This window comes from Salvia hispanica, chromosome 4 (genome assembly GCF_023119035.1).
Source record: "Salvia hispanica cultivar TCC Black 2014 chromosome 4, UniMelb_Shisp_WGS_1.0, whole genome shotgun sequence".
NCBI lineage: Eukaryota > Viridiplantae > Streptophyta > Magnoliopsida > Lamiales > Lamiaceae > Salvia > Salvia hispanica.
Window position 1 is genome coordinate 42,963,344 of NC_062968.1, and position 15,169 is coordinate 42,978,512.

Consider the following 15,169-nt stretch of genomic DNA (forward strand, 5'->3'; position numbering starts at 1 on the left):
ACAGAGTTAATAAAGGACAAGGTAAAAAATAGTTCATTCAGTACGATAATTACTTCATTATACAGAAATATTACTTCAAACAGACTTAATAAAAAGCAAGGTAAAATTTTACCTTATTCACATCATCTACGGGCATGAATTGTACAGCGTCGAAGATATAGTTCCCGGTATATATGTCCCTTGACGGTGTATTATCAACCTGTCAATTATAAACAACAATACAAACAAAACCCAATGAACAATTGTTCTCCATTGCCTAAATAGAACATGTTAGTTACAAAAACCATTTCATATTTTACATCAAAATAAGTTTAGTTCATCCCCAAATACAAAACAAAATAAGTCAGTTAGTTACATCCCATTGTTTATATGAATTACAACACAACAAAACAAAGTTCCCATACTACAACATCCAAGTTTTCAACCAAGAAGCCATTCATCCACTTACGTTCCTTCCTCCAACCTCAAATCCTAAATCAAACGAAGGACCTTCAGTTTCCCATCTTTTTCTTAGCTCTGCCACCTTCATTACTTTCTCAACTGCAGCGATAAATTCTGGATCATCAACGTCGTCATCTTGCATTGCTTGAGACATTGCTTGAGACATGTTTTGGATTTCAATGCCGTCTTCTTCTTGTCCCATCTGTTGCACGCCCATCATTTTCAATGAGCAATTGGCTGCAACTTTAGAGCAGGCATCTTTCTTGACATCTTCTGCATCTTCTTCTATATTCTTCATAAGTTCACTTAGTGCATCAGCTGCAATTCCCATAACTTTGAAAAAGTGCTTTCTACGTTTTGCAGCAGCAGAGATATCACTTCCTTTTATGCAAGATAAGCTGGCAATGTCATTCTTTCCACCCAATTCAAACAGATTGTTTCTTTGAGGATTGAAAATACCCTCCTTAATGCCTCTTCCAAATGGCCCAGGCTCAAGCTCCATTTTCTGTCTTTTGTTTAGCAGTTTGCTTGTCCAGCCCTTGATTGTTGGGAATGTTCTTGTGACGAGCCGTGATTGAAGAACAATCCTATCAACATAACATGGCTACAAAATGAAACTTAGCATTAGTTCATCACTTCTAAATAATACTTCATATTTAAAACAGATTAATTCAAGGCAATATATTTTAGTTACTTACCACCAGAAATGAAACTGGCCCAGTGAATGGTTTGCTCTTGTCTTTAGCCCAAACCTTGTGGGCATGAAGGAGAGAATCAATCACATAACCGCACCAATTATAATCTTTGACATTATCAATGTCATCGATTACCTCTTCAATCTGTGTTGTCAAGTATCCGTCTCCAGAGGGGTTAATCAAGATTGTGTCGAATAAAATCAAGAAAATCTTCCTGAACATTTCCCCACCTTCAACATCACTTAACATTTTTTCCATAAACATATCAGGACCCATATTTTTTCTAGCTCGGTTACAAGATTCAGCAATCTCTTTGATGAATTTGTCCAACTTTTGATGTCCATTCCTTTCAAATTTCAAATGACCATTTGGTAAACCAAGCGTGGCATGGACATCATCATCGCCGATATGTAGTATTCCTCGTCTGAACTTTACTCCGCATGTATCTATATCAAAATTATCTAGTATCTCATATGCAAGCTTTGCTGGAATAAAGGTCAAATTGAAATGAAGAAGACTCCCGAAACCCATATCTTCTACTGCCTTTTGTTGTTCCTCATTCAGAGATTTTATTGCTTCAACAAACTTTGTCGGACCTCTTTTAAGACACAGAACTCTGTCAGAAACTCCTGTGCCCTTCTTTGCAGCAACTTTATCAACATTCTTTGACGCTTTCTTTACTATCTTTCTGTTTACATCTTCCCCAGTAGGTGAAGTATGTTCTTGCTCAGTTCCTCTTATCCTCTTCATACCTAACATATGTTTATAATTAATAATGATAATGATATAAAATGTTTAAAAGTTAACATCATATTTGACACTAAATTGCATTACTGAATGAAGTAATAGCACGACTAAATGAAGTAATAAACTAATGTAATGAAGCAATCGCATGACTTAATGAAGTGAGTTAACATTATATTTCAATAAAATGTGATATTTACTTCATTACTGACTGTCATTTAGTTCATTATTTATTAAATATAGTTCATTACTACCGCTTAAGGTTTAACACTAAAATTTGTTGTATCATTAAGCTAATTCAATAACATTTCAAAAATACTTCATAACATACTTAAGTTAGTTCATATTTATTGAATATAGTTCATTACTATCCAATAATTATGTCAAAAGAGATGTCAATAATGCACATTTTTAAATGCTCTTTCTGCACTACAATATAATCAATGTCGAGTAAAGAAATTCCAGATACAAGGAAGTGAAACACACACAAGGGTAGTACCTCTGTTTTGAGCTTCTTCTACAGGCTGCTTGTCATGTCTTTTCTTTGTTCTCAATTCATCATTAACTTCATTAAAACATGTCAGTTTATCTATGTTAGTCACCTATATTATTATTTTTTATTAAAAAAAAAGAGGACTATTTTAGTCGATGGATAAAATGACATGTTGTATTAAATCAAAATATAATGTGAGTTTATGAATTAAACCTTGTAATTTTTCTGTTGGTATAATACTCTTTTCTAGAGCTTTCAATTTCTTGTCCTCTGCATATAGCACAGTTTGTATAAATGAAGTAACATGGAACATAAATGAAGTAATAAAGTGTATGAATGAAGTAATTGCCTAAGTAATTTGAGAGAATTTCCAAAGAAATACTTGCATTCTTCTTCTTTTGTAAGGATCTTTCACCTAAACACAAGATTACAAAATAAATATAGATATCATTATCAATTACAGATAGTTCTCAATGAACACTATGTTACTTCATTAAATACACAATTAACTTCATTATATAGATTAGATTTCACTTTTTAATTTCTGGCACAGAATTATTTCTAAGCCTTTTAGATGATAACTTCATTTAGTAGATAGATTACTTCATTATATCAATTTATTACTTCATCTTTCCAATTTATTAAATGACATATTGTATTAAATTAAAATATAATGTGAGTTTATGAATTAAACCTTTTAGTTTCTCTGTGGTTATAATACTTTGATCTGGAGGCTTTAATTTATTGTCACCTGTATATAGCACAGTCTCTATTTTCATTAATGTGTTCATTAATATGAATTAAGTAATTAGGTGTATGAATGAAGTACTTGCATATGAACATTGAGAGGATGTCTAAAGAAATTCTTGCATTCTTCTTCTTTTGAGACGAATTTTCACCTATACATAAGAATATAGAATAAATTTACAACATATAGTTCACTGAGAATACTGTGTTACTTCATTTAATGTGATTTTCAATTTATATTACTTCATTAAAGACACAACTAACTTCATTATATCAATTTAATGTACAAACAATACATCAGTTAAAGATGTTACTTCATTATAATGTTTTGTTACTTCATTTTTAGTGTCATTTACTTCATTATATTGTTTTATTACTTCATTTTAGTAATAGATCATTTTAGCAAGAGATGGCACATGTTACAGTTTGGATATTGGAAAAACTAGATGCATCTCAACATACTCAGCCACACATTCTAAACAAGATAGTTTTTATATTAGGGCTTTAACTTCATTTTATCAAATTACTTCAGTATATTAGGAATTTACCTCAGTATAAGATTTTATTACTTCATTTACAGGATTATATCAGAGATTCAGGATCAAAAGCATTTTAGGCAAAGTCAAATACAAAGCAAACCTTGACATAGATCAAAAGATTCAAGCAATTCACTCCAAACCCCGAACTGGTTCATGATCAAGAACAATGATAAACAACAAAATCAAAAAACAACAAGCTCAATCTCAGTTACAACCAATTCTTATTTCAAAAACATCAAACAATGCAGCAGTTAATTTTTATTCTAAAATCCTAAACTCATTCAAGGAAGATTTACCTACAAAAGTTATGTTTAATCCTACATTCTCTGATGAAACTTCATGTTCGAATACTAATGAACAAATCCTCTATCAACAAGCATCCAACAGATCATGTGTTACCTCATTGTCATAATTTATTTTTCATTTTTCCGATTTAATTCTAGGTTTACCTTCTGTATCTGTAATTTTTTTTCCAGCAACTTCATCCGGCTTCCGATTTGACTTTTTGATTGTCTCTGTTTTTGCCGGCTGCTTGCGTTTATATTCCAATACTATTTTGACAAAAATAAGAATCTAGGTTAGGAATTAGATGAATTAAATTACGAGTAAGAAGTTTTCAAAGCTTCAAATTGTATTACCTTTATCGGAAATATTGCCAGAACTCAACTGGCGTCCAGAAGAAGTTTTGCGAGTATCGACCATTTTGATACTTAATCTAGCGATTAAATGTTGAACTTATAGCCGATTTCAGTGGTATTCTTCCGGCGACGATCGATGGAAGATGAAGATGAAGATGAACTAAGAGAGAAGTTTTGAGAGGAGAGTGGTTTTTGAGAGAAGCTTTTGAGAGAAGATTTGCCGGCGAAAAACGCGTGAGAGAGGAAGAGTAATTTTTTGAATTTTTACCCTAATTATGAAATTACTATAATACCCCCGAGTTGAAGTAAATTGAGTGTATAATGAAGTGCGAAAATTAACCTTTGATTATCTAATCTAATCCATCAAATTCAAGATCATATGGTCAAGATTCGGTCTCTAGTTCGGTCTTTAAGAGTGGAGTTGTGGTTAATAGGACTCTATATATATATATATATATATATATATATATATATATATATATTCTTTCCCCTCGGTCACCAACGTTTCTGTCCCTCTTTTATTTTTATTCAACCAACTTATTTAAATACAGAGTTACTCAAAGGAGTTGGGAAACTAAATCTTCTACTGCACTAAAGATCGGGGCTTGAACATGAAAGGGTCTCTCAAAAGGTTTCTAAGTGTTGTATTATTTTCTGTGAGTGAGCTACTGTGATTGTGCAATCATGCCATGAAATTGAAGAAAAGAAAATACCTTTGGGAGGAAGAAAGTTTGCACAGAAGAAGGTATTAACAAAATCACGCTCTCCCGATTTGTCCTTCCCACTGTAAATGTCAAATTATGGAATCAACAAACATGGAGGTTTTCGAATCCAATGGAAGGAGAAGAAATTACCTTCCCAAGAGAAGCAGAACTTGCAGAAGAGAAGGTATTGAAAAAGAGATCACAACTCTATGGGTTTCTCCTCAACACTGAGATTTCGAGAATTTTAATTATGGAATCGACTAATATGCAGATTTTAAATGTAATGGAAGGAGAAGGAATTACCTGAAGGGAAGAAGACTGCAGTAACGATGGATTGCTGAGACTGTGGGAGGAGATGTATAAATAGAGTTAATAGGGAGTATTTGGTTGGAGATTTTTAAGGGGAGAAGGAGATATGGAGAAAACCGTATGGTAGTGGAATTGGGAGAAATTATTTTGACTAAAATTTGAATGCAGAGTAGAATAATTAATTAAGAGCATCTCCAATGGTCGGCTAGCGACCGGCTAGCCGATTTTTCGCGCTGGCCGATCGGCTAGCCGAACCATTGGAGTCGGCGAGAGCGAAATCAGCGAGCGCTTCGGCGTGGGCTGGCCGATCGCTCGGCGCTGGCCGAAGCGCTGGCCGATCGGCTAGCCGCCATTGTGGCGGCCCGATCGGCCAACGCCGATTTTTGTTTTTTTTTTGTTTTTTTTTTTTAAAAACATATATAAACGCGATTTTCGTTTCATTTTCATTTGCACCACTTGTTTTAACGAGTTTTCTCTCTCTCTAACTTTCTGTACAAGAGCATCATCGAGCGATGGATCACAACAACGAGTCCAGTCCAGCGACGAGTGGATCTCAGACTCCCACGGTACCTGTGGGATCTGGATGGGGGCAGATGGGCCCGGGGTTTAACATTCCTTGGAATAAGATGATGGGGATGATGGCCGGTGCGCCGGGGGGGCGCAGGGGGGTATGCCGTGGGGGATGCCGGGCGGCGGGCAGTCAGCGCCCGGGTGGGGGGTATGCCCCAGATGCAGCAGCAGATGATGCTGCAGCAGATGATGGGGATGATGTGGCAGGGCGGGATGCAGGGGGGATGCAGCACGGTATGCATCCCGGGATGCAGGGGGGTGCAGGGGTCACCGGGAGGGGACACGGTATATCGGCCCTCGCTTGATTTTTTGACGGCTTCGTCTCACACGTCGACCCCGGTGGAGACGCAGTTCACTGGCGATGACCTTCTGTCATTGCATGATATGGGGATCGATCTCGAGGATCCGGATACTCCCGTTCCAGCGAGGCGGGCCGCGCCGAAGAAGAAGACGAGGGGGAAGGCCAAGGCGGTCGGCGAGTCATCGCAGCCCGCTGTTGACGACACCCCTGGCCGGAGGAAGTGGACGGAGGATGAGTACGCCGGGGTGGCCAGGGGGTGGTTGGAGGTGTGCGACGATCCGCTGGTTGCGAACAACCAGCGGATCGTCAACATGTGGGCGAAGATCAGAGCTGCCTATAGGAGGCACGCCCGCACGGGAAGGACTTCAGCCCGGAGGAGGTCCGGAAGGGGTGGGAGCGCACCAGGGCCGCGGTGGGCCGTTTTTTTGCGAATTTGTACGCCAACGCCCTCCGTCGGCTCGGTAGTGGGCGGGAATGAGGACGACGCCCGGAGGATCGCCGTGAGTCAGTTCCCCTTGGCGGGGAAGTATAAGGAGTTCACCTACCGGGAGTGCTTCTTGTTGCTGAAGGACTCCGAGAAGTTCCGGGCGGGGTGCGGCTGGGTGGCCGAAGAAGCGGCGATCGAACTAGGCGGCGACTACTGGCGGCAGCAGCGGCGGATCCCACGACCTCCCCCCGGATGCTTGAGGAGTTTCCATCCCCTCCTTCATTTACTCGGTCGTCCCCACCCGGTTGGACGAAGCGGGCGCAGCGGGCTGCGAGGGGCGGATCCCTCCTATCGCCCCGCGAGGTCCAGTCCTCCGCCCTCCCACCCGCCCCACTCGACTACACTATCCATTCGCGTAACCATACGCGGGATCAGATGTACAATGTCTTGCAAGAGTGGAGGGCCGCCACTGACCCCACGGAGAAGATGTTTCTTCACGAGATGCTCAAGAGCATGCGGGTTGATTTGGAAATCGCGAGGGCACGGCTAGCGGGTTCCGACGTGGGCTCAGATACCACGGGCGGCGGCGGCGACGGCGACGGCGATGAGGAGTAGAGAGTGGCGGGGCTCCTTTTTTTTTTTAAAAAAATCATGTACTTTTTTTTTTTAAAATCTTTGTACTTTTTTTTAATGGAATGGATTATTTTTCCCATATATGTCTCGTAAATTTAATTCCGTATTTTAATCATAATTTTAATTCCGTAAATGTAGTATTTTTTGAATTATTTTTATTGCGGCTGGCCTAAATCTGATGTGGCAGGTGGATTTTTTAGTGTTGCCTGACGTGGCAGGGGAGTGAATGGCTGGCCTATTGCTGGCCTAAGCACCATTGGAGATGCTCTAATATTCTACTACTACGGAGTAGAATAAAAGGCTAGAATAAGCGAGATAAAAGTGATATGCCCAAATATTTAATTTAGAGTATTAATTAAATTGTGGTGTTTTCTTTAAAGTACTTAGACGAATGCCTAATTTTCTCATCGATGATTCTCACGTCAAACTCGCCGACTACTTCCACCACACGATTGTCCAACAACGATTCGAATCATTTAATATTTCCAAAAGCAACTAAATAAAACAAGGACGGTCTTTTATTCAAAGATCTCACGCTCGTTCTCAACACAAAACTCAACGTAAAAAGATACTAATAATAAAAAAAACGGGTGTTACATTACATTTCTTAAAGCCCGTGCCCGGTCAAACTGTTACTCCTAATGGGGGACGGAGGGAGTATCTTATTCTATTTCATCCATATATATATCTCCTATTTATTGTTTATTTTATTTAATATTACTACATTCATAGTATTAAAATTGTATAAAATCATATGCGAAATATTTTATTTAGAGTATGTTGAGAGAAGTGCAAATTTCTTTTTATTGTTGATTATAATATTTTTAATTGGTTATAATGTTATGAATACTTTTTCTATAATTAGTTTATATTCTTATCTGTAAATATATTTTTATATTATTTACTCTATATTCTACATTTTAATATACTTACTATTAATAAATCTTCATTATTTGAAAATCTTTTATCCACGTGCGGTAAGTTTAGGCGAAAGGGTAGTTGCATTGCTGCTTGAAACATAGGCTTTTGAGTGAGCTTTGTTCGAACCAGATACAAACACTTGTCACACAGCATAACTACCAAACACATAACTAAACCAAGATAAATCCCATTATTTAGCTGTAACAAAGCTACCAAACTTGCCTGGAGTTAGGGGGTGAGAAAAAAAACCAGAAACCGAATATCCGAACCGAACCAAACCTAAATTTTGAAATTCGGTTCGATTTTTCGGTTTGGTTCGATTTTGAAAATACAATAATTTTGGTTTTTCGGTTCGGTTCGGGGCGGAAAAAAAACTGAAAAACCGAATTACTATATTTTATATAATATTATACAAATATAATTTAATAATTATATTATATAATCTATATATATATATATAGAGTCCCATTATTCACAAATCCAGTCTTAAAAATCGAATTAGAGACCAAATTTGGGCCCTTAGATCTTAAATTTGATGGATTAGATGAAATGTTGTAGTGTTAATTTTCGCAGTTCATTTTCATTATGTACACAAATTACTCCAACACGGGGGTATTTATGTCATTTTGCATTGAGATTAAAAATTTGGGGCTAAACACATCCAAATCAAAAATTACTCTTTCACATTCCCGCTGCTACTTCTTCTTCTCCAAATCTCCAAATCTCAAAATTGAGAGTCAATTAATCTCCATCTGCATTTCATCTCAATCTCTACTCTATTTCATCATCAACTGAAGATTAATTCAACATCTTCATCTTGATCTAGTAAGTACCTTCATCTCAACTGAAATCAACACCCAATCAATTTATTCCCGATTCGCTTCATACGACTTCGCCTACATCCAATTAACTTCTCATCTCAAATCGATTTCATCAACGATTAAGCATGTCGAGTTGTCAAGCTCAACAACTACAGCGGCGAATTCAAATCCAACGCTGATTCAAAAATGGTTGAAACGCACAACACGTCTATAGAAGATGAAGGACGCCGATTGCGTTCCGGACGAACAGCTGCCTCAGGCAATACACTTTTAAAGCTTTGAAGAGTTCTAAAACCTAATTTACTTCATATATTTATAAATTTGTTTCTGATTTTTGTCAACATAGCCACACAATATACTCGTAAGGTGAATGGTAAATCAAAACAATCAAATCAGAAGGAAGCAGATAACTGGAGATCGTCTTCCGCAAGGTAAAAATGAAGTTAAACTGATCTGCAACAGTAAAATGATTTGTAATGAACTAACCAGCCTACTTGATGAAGGAATAGACTCTTCCAATGAACTACTTATAGAATGAAATAAACTGTGTTTTATGGGTTTAGGGTTTTATGATCGTGGTTTATAAAAATAACTGTGTTGTTTGCTAATTTTATTAAGAAATAACTTTGTAATGAGCCAAATATCCTCTTTGATGAAGTAACATACTCCTTCAATGAACTATCTGTAACTATGGATTATATGTTGTATGTTTATTCTGTGTTTCTTCTAATATGAATGGAAATAATACTTGTAATGAACCAAGTATCCTATTTGATGAAGTAACAGACTATTCCAGTGAACTAACTATAACTATGGGCCATATATTGTATTTTTATTATGTTTTTCTTTTGTATAGGTGAACATTTCCCTGAAGCAAAGAAGGATGTAAGTAATTCGACAAAAATCCCTCATACTAAAGGTAAAAAATGAATTTAAAGCGTAGATGCATGAGTATATGGTCTAGGGGTTGTGTTGTGTTTATATTTTTTGAACTGGTTAACTCTTGGTGAACTAAATAACATGATTGATGAAGTAATAATCGATGGCAGCGTCTACTTCTTCATCTCCATCCAACCCAACTTCATCTCCATCTCTGGATTAGTACATGAATCTCCCCGTACGTTTCTCACTTTTGAATTACTTTGTCGATCCAATGCTTTTCATTGTTGTAACTTGTAATACACTCGTTTGAAGCTTTATAGTTTTCAAAATTCTAATTTACTTCACCTGTTTGTATTTGATTTTTTATTTTTGTCCAATAAGTTCATGAAGCAACGCGGAAAAAGGTCAACATAGGCGTCAAATATACTCATAGGCCATTGGCTAAATCACAATCGGTAGAAAAATGAAATAGCAAGGAAAGTTCACCTGATCAAATACTGGAATGAAGTAAAACCGTAGTCCAATGAAGTAATAATGTTTTCGAATGAATTCAAATCCTACTCGAATGAAGTAAATGTCTATTCATTTACATACTGAAATTATTTGTGTTTGTTATGATTTTTGACTAACAACAGTTAGTTTTTATGTTTTATGCCAAATAAAGTATATGTCCAAGCCCGGTCGTAGATGTGCCAAATGAAGAAATAAAGGATTTGTCCAAGCTTGGTGGCAGATGTGCCAAATGCCACGTGGTTGGTCGGCATGATTCAAGAAATTGTGACAAAACAGATAAGAAGAAGAAGCAACAAATATAAGTGATGAGTTGTTTTATTGATATTCTTTTGTTAGTATATTGATTTTCTAAAAATGTTATGATACATTTATTTGTTTGTAATTTCTTACTCCATTCCAATAGGTTTGATACTTCATTCCAGTAGTTAAATACTTCATTTTTGTACTTTATTACTTCATTCCACTTTGATTTTGAATCTGTATAAACTTTTTGCAAACTTTCACCTTCCAATCTCTTTCCAAACAAAATATATAGCATGTGATTAAGATTATCATGATAAATATTCTGTTGGACAATCATTTATCAATAGTTTGTGTCCTCTTTTATGTTGACTCAAAGTAATGAACGGACGAAACTAAATCATTTACGAGATGAAGTTTATAAACCAATACTATAAAGGATTTAAGTGTAGATTAGGAAGAGTGATCACTACTTCATTTGTACGTATATTTACTTCATTCAACAAGTATATCACTTCATCACAATAGTTTTTTACTTCATCAAACTTTAGGTAGGTTATTACTAAAGTTCACTACCTTATTAAATGAGATTATAACTTCATCAATTAGGTTATTTAGTCAACACAAGTACAAGTCCAACTGCACACTTATGCATAAACCCTATCCAGTTCACATTACTTCATTACATGTGGTTATAACTTCATCAAGTGCGTTATTTAGTCTATTACTATTATAATTCTTCGCAAACTATGCATACAATACAGTTCAATTCATATTACTTCATTATTTGAGGTTATTAGTTCATCATGTGTGTTATTTAGTTCATTACAATATTAATTCTTAGCAAACTATACATACAACACAATTCTCCATCCGTTCTTCAACAACAAAAACGTTACAGCAGCATATTACAAGAAGGAAAGCATACATAGATGTTGAGAAAATGATTGCATCATATTTAAAGAAGAAATGATGATTTTAGGAAAGTTTTGGAATAGACATACATCTGTTTTGAGCAATTGAGAATAAAGTCCATGTTTTTCAATTTTGTTCATTATAAGTCTGAAATAGATTTAGTTCATTTCAGAGAAACTAATAAGATCTTAGTTCATTCATGTTGCTTGTTGCTTCATTTTTCAGATTGTTCATTGTACTTCATTCATACACTTTATTACTTCATTAATGGTTCCTCTTACTTCATTCAAACACTTCATTACTTCATTCATGTTGCCTGTTGCTTCATTTTTCAGATTGTTCATTGTACTTCATTCATACACTTTATAACTTCATTCATGTTGCTTGTTACTTTATTCGTACACTTTATTACTTCATTCATGTTTCCTGTTGCTTCATTTTTCAGATTCTTCATAGTACTTCATCCATACACTTTACTTCATTCATGTTGCCTGTTACTTTATTTGTACAATTTATTACTTCGTTCGTGTTGCCTTTTACTTCATTTTTCAGATTGTTCATTGTACTTCAATCATACACTTTATTACTTTATTCTTGTTTCCTGTTACTTCATTCACGTACCTTATTACTTCATTCATGTTTCCTGTTACTTTATTCTTACACTTTATCATTTCAGAGATCTATTGGCTATTCATAGATGATTGACAAATGGAATATATATCAAAGTAAGATTAATAATCTACTTCTACTATATATTTTTTCTATTATCTTTAAGATTAATAGCCATTATAAAAAATACTTCAATCTATTCTCTTTAAGCTTGAAAAAAGTTTAAACAAATTCAAATTCAAAATGTAAATGATGTAAGAAACTACAGGACTGAAGTACAGAACCTAAGGAATGAAGAACATAAATATCTGAATGAAGTAATAGTCTAGCTGAATGAAGTAATTATGTAACTAAATGAAGTAATAGTCTAGCTGAATGGAGTAAATATAGAAATCGAAATACCAATGATTTTTATATTTTTTCTTCTCCAAATCTGTAGCCAATAACAGCACAATTTTCTCATAATTCTCAAAAACAAAAAACCCAAAACTCATCGTAACCAACCGCCATTTCCCGTTCTCAATCAGATCAGCGGAGGCACCAATTCATGGAGAAATCTTCAAGTTTCTCGTTGTTCTTCAAGAGGCTGAACAAGAAGGGGAGCAGCAGCAGCCGGAGCCAAGAGCGGGAGAAGCACCTCCTCCGGCAGCGGCGGCGGCAGCAGTTCATGGCGGTGGAAGTTGAGGAGCTCCGCCGCATTGCGGTGGAAGAAGAGGTTCAATCCGCACCTCTGGGTTATAGATGACGTCCTTTTCAAATTCGTCTCTGTCTTCGAGGCTGTGTGTTTGGTCTCCGCGCTCTGCTTCTTCTTCCCCTGTTGCGGATGCCATTTCTGATTTCAAATTTTTTTCTTCTTCTCCCCTTCTCGAATTGAATCGTCGACGCACAAGCATGTGGTTCTTCCAGCGTAGTATGATTTTTGCCATAATTCAATATCCGATTGAGGCAATTAAGGCAACACAATTGTTCGATGATGGAGATCAATGAAGATTGAAGGAGATTACGAGAAGGAGATTGATGAAGATGAAGAAGATTGCGAGAAGGAGATCGATGAAGATTAAATGAAGAGATCGGCGATTGAAGAATTGAGAGATGAGAAGAAACACGTATTTTATGTTTCATAATATTTTGATTTCCCAAAATACCATTCAACAAGTTTTTTTGGGATAAAATAATGAAATAATGGTAAATTAATCCTAACCACAAGATTAAGAAAATGAATGGACAATATTTGGTCTCTAGTTCGATCTTTAAGAAGGGTTCGACATTGATCACAACTCTATATATATTCTTTTAATATATTCTACTATATAATATATTGTAGTATATATTATTAATTGAATATTATATATATTCTATTAATTTAATAATTATATTATATAATCTATATATATATATATATACGATTGTGATGAATTGAGATTTTTTATGCTAATTGAGAAATGAGATGCAATATTAGCCACTCATTTTTATTAAATGAGTGGTCCAGATTTTACCAAATAAATAATAATTTTAGATTAATTTATTATGAAAGGGTAGAATAGTAATTCCATGTTTTAGTTAGGAAAGGGGTTTAGATTCATCCTCTTCTCAATTACACGAAGATCTCAATCTCACGAACCTGAGCTTCAGTTTTTGAATTTGTGTTGAATTGAGCAGATCCGCGAGCTGAAATCGAAGCTCGGAGAAGACGATGCGGAGAAGGCGAAACTGGAGATCAAGATCGGCGCGGCGGAGGCGGACGATCAGGATCTGGACGGCGGCAGGGAAAACTGAGCTTCAATTTTTGAATTTGTGTTGAATTGAGCATATCTGCGAGCTGAAATCGAAGCTCGGAGAAGACGATGCGGAGAAGGCGAAACTGGAGATAGAGATCGGCGCGGCGAAGGCGGAGGATCATGATGTGGACGGTGGCGGGAAGAGGAGGAGGCGAGGTGGTCGGATTCTGGCGACAAATCCAGCTCCGCCGGATCCAATCCGAAGGAAATCCTCGAAATACAATCAAAGGAAAATCCTCGACGCCTCCAGACAAGCCCCTCTCTCTCTCGCGCGCGGTTTAACGCCGCCGCTGTTCACCGCGCTTCGCCGCTCCTGCTGTACGAAGCTCCGAACAGCTTCGCTTCTCACGCCGTCGCTTCGCCGGAAGCTTAATTGTTGATTCGAGTACGGATTTGGAGGTATTAAGCTTTGCATTATCAATTGTGTTGGATGTGAACTGATTTTTAGTGAGAGAAATTGCTACCTCTGTTTTTTCGCCGGAGCTCTGTGTAAAAGTCGACTATTTTGAGGTTCATCTTCACGATTTTCGCTGTTTTTATCAAAATGCTTGAACATTTGGGAAAAAATCTGAAAATACTGATTTCTGCTCATTTCAATGCTGAATTTCGCTTTTATCTCGCGACTTCAGCACAGATCTTGCAATTTTTTATTTAATTCGATTTATGCCTCTCAAATCTGCTTCGTAAATCACTTGCATTTGCTCGTTGACATAATAACGTTTGTTGTTGACATGAATTATATAAGTCGTTGACACAAATTTTATGAAAAATGTTGTTGACATGAATTATATGTAAAACATTGTTGTTGATATGAATTATACGTAAAACGTTGTTGTTGACATAAATAATATAGGTTGTTGACATGAAAATATTTGTGGTTGACATTAATTATTGTGTATATGATTGTTGATGATGCAAAGAGATAATAAGTGATTGTTGTGTTTATATGTTGAGCAATAAATGAAGTGTTTGTTCACTGTAAAAATTGAATAGAAATAGTGTGATTGGTGGTGGAGAAAGATGTGGAGAGTCATGTTGTGGAAGGTATGGGAGTTGTGGATGAGATGGAGCTGTGGGTGATGGTGAGAAGGGTTGAGTTTAGGTTGTATTTTTTGTGTATTTGTTCGGAGCCATGCTGGGTTTGGTGTTTGTCAATATTTGTAGATTTAAATTTGCGTGTGTTTAATTGTACGATGAAATTTGTGAAATATATGGATGCAGTTTTTAATTCGATTATGTTGCTGGAATT